This window comes from Schistocerca piceifrons, chromosome X (assembly GCF_021461385.2).
Source record: "Schistocerca piceifrons isolate TAMUIC-IGC-003096 chromosome X, iqSchPice1.1, whole genome shotgun sequence".
Taxonomy (NCBI): Eukaryota; Metazoa; Arthropoda; class Insecta; order Orthoptera; family Acrididae; genus Schistocerca; species Schistocerca piceifrons.
In genome coordinates this window covers 649,423,316-649,430,269 of record NC_060149.1, presented here as the reverse complement: position 1 = coordinate 649,430,269, position 6,954 = coordinate 649,423,316, and positions in this window count along the sequence as shown.

Below are 6,954 nucleotides of genomic sequence, written 5' to 3'. Positions count from 1 at the left end.
TAGATGCAGAGGTGACATATCAAGCTAAAACTAAACAAAGGTCGCTACACTACGCATACATTGATTAACAAAAAGCTTTTGATAGTGTACCCCACTCATGGTTACTGCAAATATTGGAAATATACAAAGTAGATCCTAAATTGATACAGTTCCTAAACATAGTAATGAAAAATTGGAAAACCACACTTAATATCCAAACAAATTCAAATAATATCACATCACAGCCAATACAGATAAAGCGTAGAATATATCAAGGAGACTCATTAAGTCCTTTCTGGTTCTGCCTTGCTCTGAACCCACTATCCAACATGCTAAATAATACAAATTATGGATACAATATTACTGGAACATACCAACACAAAATCACACATTTGGTATACACGGATGATCTAAAACTACTGGCAGCAACCAATCAACAACTCAACCAATTACTAAAGATAACAGAAGTATTCAGCAATGATATAAATATGGCTTTTGGAACAGACAAATGTAAGAAAAATAGCATAGTCAAGGGAAAACACACTAAACAAGAAGATTACATATTGGATAACCACAGCGATTGCATAGAAGCGATGGAAAAAACAGATGCCTATAAATATCTAGGACACAGACAAAAAATTGGAATAGATAATACAAATATTAAAGAAGAAGTAAAAGAAAAATATAGACAAAGACTAACAAAAATACTGAAAACAGAATTGACAGCACGAAACAAGACAAAAGCTATAAATACTTATGCTATACCAATATTGACCTACTCATTTGGAGTAGTGAAATGGAGTAACACAGACCTAGAAGCACTCAATACACTTACGCGATCACAATGCCACAAATATAGAATACATCACATACATTCAGCAACAGAAAGATTCACATTAAGCAGAAAGGAAGGAGGAAGGGGATTTATCGACATAAAAAGCCTACATTATGGACAGGTAGACAATTTAAGAAAATTCTTTATAGAACGAGCAGAAACTAGCAAAATACACAAAGCAATCACTCATATAAATACATCGGCTACACCACTGCAATTTCATAACCACTTCTACTACCCTTTAGATCACATAACATCAACAGATACGAAGAAAGTAAATTGGAAAAAGAAAACACTACATGGCAAGCACCCATATCATCTAACACAGCCACACATCGATCAAGACGCATCCAACACATGGCTAAGAAAAGGCAATATATACAGTGAGACGGAAGGATTCATGATTGCAATACAGGATCAAACAATAAACACCAGATATTACAGCAAGCATATTATTAAAGATCCCAATACCACAACAGATAAATGCAGACTTTGCAAACAATAAATAGAAACAGTAGATCACATCACAAGCGGATGTACAATACTAGCAAATACAGAATACACCAAAAGACATGACAATGCAGCAAAAATAATACATCAACAACTTGCCATGCAACAGAAACTAATAAAAAAATACATCTCCACATAGAAGTATGCACCACAAAATGTACTGGAGAATGATGAATACAAATTATACTGGAACAGAACCATTATAACAGATAAAACAACACGACATCACAAACCTGACATCACACTCACCAATAAAAAGAAGAAATTAACACAACTAATCGAAATATCCATACCCAATATAACAAATATACAGAAGAAAACAGGAGAAAAAATTGAAAATACATCCAACTGGCTGAGGAAGTCAAGGACATGTGGCATCAGGATAAAGTTGACATTATACCAATTGTACTATCAACTACAGGAGTCATACCACACAATATCCACCAGTACATCAATGCAATACAGCTGCATCCAAATGTATATATACAACTACAGAAATCTGTAATTATTGATACATGCTCAATTACCCGAAAGTTCCTAAATGCGATGTAACATATACCGTACAGTTAAAAGGAAGTCACGCTTGATCAAGGTCCGCATCACTTTCCATTTCTAACCAGACATAACGTCTGAGAAAGGGAAGACATAATAATAATAATAATAATAATAATAATAATAATAATAATAATAATAATAATCACAGCAGTGACATTTATATCTTCGTTGTCACAAATATCTGACTGTTTCTTCTGAATATGTTGCTATTTTTGAGGTTGTAGTTATAGGGCGACCTGAGAACACAGCTGTTTTCTCCAAATACATGTTGGCTTTTGCTTCTATAATGACTGGAGAATCTTACAAAGTCTCTTGCTGCCAAATACATCCTCTGCCTGCCACTATCATTGGCTACATAGAACCCCCAGCTGACACACCCTTTGTTGTTCCTGTCAAATATCACGGTGAGTGTTGAAAACATTGCAGCACAAAACACGTAAGTACGTCACAGGCCCCTATCTCAGTTCATTTCCTGCATAAATGAATAGAACTTTTGAGTATTTGTCAAATTTTGAAGTCACTGCACTTTCAATTACAAATGGATTCTTCTACACCTGATTTCGTAGATACAGTCCATCTCAAAGTGGACAATTTGCCAACTGGAGTGAGAAAACTGGAGACTTTATTGAAGCAGATTTCTGTGAGAAGAAATTAATCCCTTTCCTTAGATATGTTTTAGAAGCACTTTGTGATGATGCGTGGTATTATATTATGGGGTTACAGACACGATTGTCGAATATATATTCCCATCATCCCCAATGGAGTAACACACCTTAATGCCATGAGAAATGTCTACATATTGCATGAGGGTAAAAGAAAGAGCCCCAGTATGCCAACAGCTGCCCAGATAGTCACACAAGGGCACCATCCTATGGCATCAATAATAGCATTTAACAAGGCCATAACAGTGGCAAAACTATCATAGCATTGTGCAGAACACTAATCTGTGTGGAAATGTTAACATGAAGGGACAGTTGCATCCTGGTCGCCATGTATTTTGAATTTATTGATAAGATAGAGAAGTATCTGCTAAGACTGATGGATATTAGTCACCTAGGACAAACTAAGCCTCTTGTGTACTCCATTGATGCGAATTTGAAGTCAGTTTTGTGGGATAGCCACCTGACTGATAGACTGTGGTAGACAGCTAGACGAAGCCATCAGGGAACTCAATCTACAGGTATTGAATGCACCTCCTAATCTGCCAACCTATGAAGGGACAGTCAGAGCAACGTCACATACTGACAGCATTTTAGCAAATACAACAGCAGCACGCCATGTGAAATGCTGAAAGATTGAGAGTGGAATGACATTGAGTGACCACAGTATCATATACCATACCATCACTGGAAGGGAAATACCAAGACACCACAGGAAACGCGCACATAAGGCCAAAATACATCAAGAACACTAACAGGGAAGAACTACGAAGGATGCTTCAGTGTCTGGGAAGTCGATTGCTGGGTGATAATGTAGATGTTAAGGTGCAAGAAATTATAGTGGCTACACATAGAGCAATAGAAAGGTCAGTGTGAAGGAGTACCTTGCATCTGGACTGAGATGCTGCAGAAATTAAGGTGTGGAGCACGAAGAGCCAAGAAGCTATACCAGAGCAGAATATGACCCACAAAGAAAGAGTTTGTATATATATATATATATATATATATATATATATATATAATGTTAAACAATGTTTTAAGGAAGAGTTGTGGAAAACAAAAATGGAATGATGGAAGAAATTCATGGAGGCTAACTTAGAAATGGATCACCAATTTAGTATTGTAGGGCAGCATGGAGGGTAAAAATCATAGAGGAAGACCAAGAGATGAATACACTAAGCAGATTCAGAAGGATGTAGGCTGCAGCAGGTACTGGGAGATGAAGAAGCTTGCACAGGATAGAGTAGCATGGAGAGCTGCATCAAACCAGTCTCAGGACTGAAGACAACAACAACAAACAACAACTTAGAAACTAGGACGTATCATATAAAAAAGTCTGTGAGAAAATATGATCACCAAGCCTTATTCCCACTCAAAAATAATGATGGGATGCTAACAGAAAATGGGGATCAGTCAGCTGCTCTGCTAATGGAAACACTAATTCCTGACAATGGAGAAGAAGGTGAGATGAATGATAAGCATAGGTTACAAAAAATGTTATGGGAAGACTATAAAAACAATAAACTTGTGTACCCCTTCGCACAAGAAGAAATTACACAGGAACAGATGGGATCCCTGCCGGAGTAATAGAACCCCTATGTGACCAATTAGATAGTTGCATAAACTGTACAATGAGTGTCTCTTGCAGGTTCCCTGCACCATGGAAGAACACTGAAGTGACAGTGATCAGTAAGGGGGTAGATAAGTATCCAGTGATACCCAAATCCTACAGACCAGTTTGTGTTTTGAAGGTTCTCAGCAAGCTATTTGAAAAACTATTATGCAAAAGATTAAAAGTTCACAGACTGCTACACCGGATGTGTTCTCAATAGTATGGGTTTAAAATTAGGAAGTCAACTGAAGACACAATTAATAAGGCAATTTTGTTAGTAAGAGATGCTCATTCTACATACCATCTCGTGATAACGATCAATATTGCTGATGCTTTCGATAACTTATGGTGGCAGTCTTTCTGTGCTTGCCTTAGGGATTTGGAGTATGCGGAAGTGCTGTTCAACTGCCTGAGAGATTATTGTCACAGGCCCAGCAAAGAAAATAATAAAGATAATAAGAAAAGACTGTCAGCAGGGATCAGTGTGCGGACCACAGTTTTGCAATGTATCACTGGAGCCCATACTACAGAAATTACATGACAGCAGTACTGTAAGTGGTCTGGTATAATTTGCAGATGTTCTGTTCATTGTGCCACTTCATGAACTTGAGAGCTGGTGCCTTGGATTTATCACTAACATCACAGAGATATTAAAACTGAGATTTTTAAACCCATCAAGTGGATTGGTACATTGTATTACTTGGTCACGGCTCGTATGCTACATATCTATAAAAATCAAAAGACAGATGAATGATAGCTGTGCCTGTGGCAGTGTGTGCACAGGATAACACACACTGTGGGACTGCACACACTATGAAGATGCAGTAGGTAATGGGCATCAGGTATTAAGGGTTTTGGATTCCAAAGCACCACCGAGGAGCAAGTTGATCTGGCGCATCTTGGGTGATACTGCAGCCACAGTTTCCAGGAAGGCTTCATGTGGCATTCGACCATAAGCCAGCATGCTGCGATCCAGACTACATGACATACTTAGCAGATGGAGAAGATAACTGATGTCAGCAACCCCGAAACGAAATAGTTTTCCCAAGACTCTACATCGTGTTGGTGCAAATGATCATGGAAGTGTGGACTAAGACATAACACTGATGAGTGGAATTGCTTGCTATCATGGAAATGCTGCCTGACACCCAAGGAATCCAGCAGACAACGGCTGTTGACTGGGGCAGTATAATGGTGGATCCAGTAAGCAGAATGAACCATTCACAAGTTAAATGCACCAAGATAAATGAGCAAACAGAGAACAGATTCTGTGGTGATTATAATAGTATTGCTACTTGTGTAACTCGATAAAGGATTTTATTTTAGTAGTACAAGTAGTTTTAGTATTTAAAAGAAATTACCAGAAATAAATAGTTTAGATATAAATTTACTACTATCCACAGAAGTGCGACTTGTATGGCCTCTTAACTTTTCAGATAAAAGGCTGTAATCATGAAGAATAAATAAATACAAATGGATTCAGGCAAATTGCAGTTTAAACAGTAAAAAGCTGAAGGAAACAGCACAGACTCCCATGGTTGGCACAAGATGTAATTTCTGCCCACTCACTACTCCAGACCCTGCACATAAACTTCGCAGCAAAGCTGGTGACACTGCTGCCCCTCCAAGCCTTCTGTAGTGGTGTGCTTGAGCAACTGTGAAACACAGACTGCAATATCCTCTAGAGTGCCAGTCACATGTACCAACAGCAACTAATACATAAATGAAAGATTGCAATCACGATTCAGTCCAATTCTTGAAACTTCCACTCGCCCTGTAATGTAGTGACATTTGTTGGTACTATCTCCACGATAGATCTTGCCCCTGTAATTTATTCTCGAGATAATTACAATCAGTTTATTAAAGCAAATAAAGAGCATATTGACTTGGGTTCAGAATCAAATAGCTAATATTTTTTGAAGGACGTTTTCAGCTTTGAATGTTACCTTTGCTTAAAAAGCAGCATAAATGGTTGTACATGTTATCCATACGTGTACAGGAACTGTTATTGCGAACCAGTTCAAGTACAAGAGTTTGTAAGATAATACAATTTAATGCTATTTCCTTCTGTGTTTCACAAAATTGTCAAATTTTGTGCAGAGCAATAATTGTTACAGGGGCTAGTTTGTAGTTTCTCTCATATGCCTTGTGCTTGTGCAGCACAAGTCCAATGTCACTGGTTGTCTGATACTGTATCTACCGCTTTGGCGTATCTGGAAATCTCGAGCATGTTTGTACACAAGTATTGTTTGCTTTGCCCCACTCTGCCCTACCAATGTACTTCAAAATGAATCTGCACATGACATCAGAAGTGAAGCATTCGTCTGTAGATGCAAGACAATTCCCATATACTATATTAAACAATGTAGGAGTGTTGACCTCAGCAGCAGTCACTTCATCTGTGAATATAAGACCACCCTGTATTTTTTGAATGACAGATTTGAGCAAAAACCTTTGTCTTATAATTGGGTAAATACAGTACAGGGGGTCAGAAAGTTGGACATTCTGAAATAAATATTTATGGCAACAAGAAATATCACAAATGACATTTCTAAGATCTGTGAAAGGCCACACTAGAGAAGACAATCAAGAACGAAGCAACATGGGATGAATTATGGATGAAACTGATAAACCAAGAGCCAATCCAATACACAGGATAATGGAGAGAACATATACTTCATATGCTGCAACAAAGATCTTCAAAACTAGCAGTGGATTATAAATCCTGGGGCGAGAGCAGTGTGTGAAGACTGAAGAAATGATGATGAGACCAGAAATGGCCCTGGCCTTACCCTGGAGCTTAT